Genomic DNA, 2,888 nt, shown 5'->3' with positions numbered 1-2,888 from the left:
TACAAGGCAATCAAACCACAATCTTTGGGACTATGTTTTTTTCCAAAGAAAAATCATTTGTGTCAGTGCTAGAAGAAAAATATCTGCAGGTTATTTTGTCACTTTACAGAGTCTGGGCCTTAAACAATAGTAAATAGTGTACTGAACAATGGTGCATTCCCTTGGAAAATTAAATAATCATTTGGTAGGCCTATTAGACAATGCTTCAGCATGATATTGAAAGAACACACAACTGCCTTTTTGTCTTATTTCTAAGTTTTTGATAATTTTCTTAATAGGACTGTATTAGGGTTCTCTAGGGAAACAGAATCAACAAGAGAAATCTATAAATATAAGACTTTATAAAAGTGGCTCACACAACTGTGGGTATGCACGAGTCCAAATTCTGTAGGGCAGACAGCAAACTGGCCAATCCAGTGAAGATGTATGATGAATTCCTCAGGCAGTGAACTGGCAACTTTGATGAACTCTTCGGGAAACACTTCACTGGTTAGCTGAAGAAGTGAAGGTCCTCTATCTGTCCTGCTTAAAAATCTTCAACTGATTGGATTAAATCCAGCTGATTGAATTCTTGCATTGTGGAAGACATGCCCTTCGTTGATGTAATCAGTCACAACTGAGGCCAATTGACTGATGATTTAATAAACCAGCCTTCTGATTTATTAACCAGCCACAAATATCCTTGCAGTAACGATTAGGCCAGTGCTTGCTTGACCAGATACCTGGACACCGTCACCCGGCCAAGTTGACACATGAACCTAACCACTACAAGGACCTACACTAGATCTCATGTTTTCATAAAGGTCTTAAGGCTGAAAACAACCAAGTCAACAAATTAGGGGTGGGGGTGGGGATAGAGCTTTAGTCTCTGGGACAGTCAGTGAGAAAGAAATATGAAGGGGGGTTCTCTCCTGCACCTTCAAATACATCATGTTATTACTGCCCTGCTTTTGTATTGTGGCTGTTGTCTTCAGATATTATGTAGGTGGGAGAGCTGACTGGGTATTTTTCCCTTGGAAATAATAGGATGCTTAACAGTGAAGAAGAGTATGTTGGGGGAATGTCCCGAATATTGAGTTTTCAGACTCTCTTAAAGCTTCTCTCATAATGTGATAGCCTTTAGTGAAATATATTTCTATGGAAAAGCAGAACATGCCCAGACCAGGAGTCCTTTTTCTAACCTATCACTTACTATTTGAATCACTTCATCTCCCAGGTACCTGGTTTCCTGACCTGCAAAATGGAGCTAATGATGCTTTCCCAATTGATAGAGATCTTTGGAAACGGTAAGGCTCTGTTCACAAATAAAGGATTACCACTCTTACCTCTGTGAGGACACAAAAAAGGAGAAACTTCATTCAAGCAGGTTGCTGCATCATGTGACCTCCTCCAAAAGGCTGGACTAGAGTTTTTTAGTGTAAGTGACTACTACTCATGGAATTGCCTGAGGGAAAAGGTTGTTTTGACACCTACTGACAGGGGCAGCTTAGGGAGCCCCTCTTCACTCTAGGAGTGACTCATAAAAGGGTCGCAGAAAAACCAAAACTGAACTGAGGAAGTCTCCTGACCCTTTTGCACACCCGGTCTAGAGGAAAACTGAGCCTCCAGGGAAAGGAGTGTGTGCTGAAGCAGGCTTTGGATGAATGTAGAACTGCATTCAAACCCTGGCCCTGTCGCTGTATGACCACATGATCGCATGAAAGTTTCTTATCCTCTCTGAATTTTATCATCCTCATCTGTAAAATGAAGATAATAATACCCATTTCATAGAGTTGTTGGGAGACTTGAAATTGTGAATGTAAAAAATTAGAGATTTCTTCGTTCAGTAGGTAATCAAGGACAAAAAAATACAAATTCCCACTGTCAAGAGCACAGATAAATACATAATGGGATATTCACCCTAAAGAATATAATCATCCATGAAATAAATTACATCTACATGCACCAGGATGACTGGATCTTTGTGATATGATGCTAAGTGAATATATGTGAAGAAACTGTATATTAAAAGAAGGGAGTAAACATCTTGAAGTTAGGAGAGCTAGGAAAGAGAATACTTTGGATGGGAGACAGGAAGAAGGAAAGAGGAGAAACTCATGAATATATGTAAGTTCTAATGTTCTAGTTCTAGTATTTGGTGGCAAAATCACAGATATTTATTTCATTGTTAATAAAATAAAAGAGAAACATAATGAGAGTATATTGTGAACTAAAGATCATGATTAGTTCAATTTTGCACAACAACAAAATGGGAACATGCACTCTATAAATAACTGCTGTCTTCCTTACTCAGGTTTTTCTCTAAGAAATGTGTGTTGTTGTTGTTGTTTTAAGGCAAGGCATTTTCTTCAATTTAATTCATTTTCTTCATAATGTACACATAATCCTTTTCTCCACAGGTCTTTAATTAATGCCAAAATATCACTGGTTTAGTCATGCTTGATGGTTTTCATCTTTGGAAATGGTGTTACTTATAAAGTACAGCTGTTTGCTTCTTATCTCTATAACCAGTCTTTTCTAACTTCCATTTCCCACTCACTTTGAATACTATAATAAGGGAAAATGTAATAAAATATTCAAAAATGCTATAAAAAATGCTATAGTACAGACAAGATAAAGTCAAGACTTCAGAGCCTGACACTTAAGGCCTATCACAGTCTCACACCATATTCAGACTCATCCCTCAACACAACCTTCATGCCAGTCTGACTGGAAACCTTGTTGCTCCCGAACACATAATTGTTTACACCTCTGTGCTTTCTTCCCCATCCCTGGAATGGCTTTATCATCTCTTTTTTTCCTGCAAAATTCCTTTTCTTCCTAACCACATTTCAATGTCATTTTGTCTGTGAAGTTTTCCACAGCGCCCCAGGAGAGTTTGTTCCTAC

Source organism: Choloepus didactylus, chromosome 2 (assembly GCF_015220235.1).
Source record: "Choloepus didactylus isolate mChoDid1 chromosome 2, mChoDid1.pri, whole genome shotgun sequence".
Lineage (NCBI taxonomy): Eukaryota > Metazoa > Chordata > Mammalia > Pilosa > Megalonychidae > Choloepus > Choloepus didactylus.
This window is presented reverse-complemented; position numbering follows the sequence as displayed.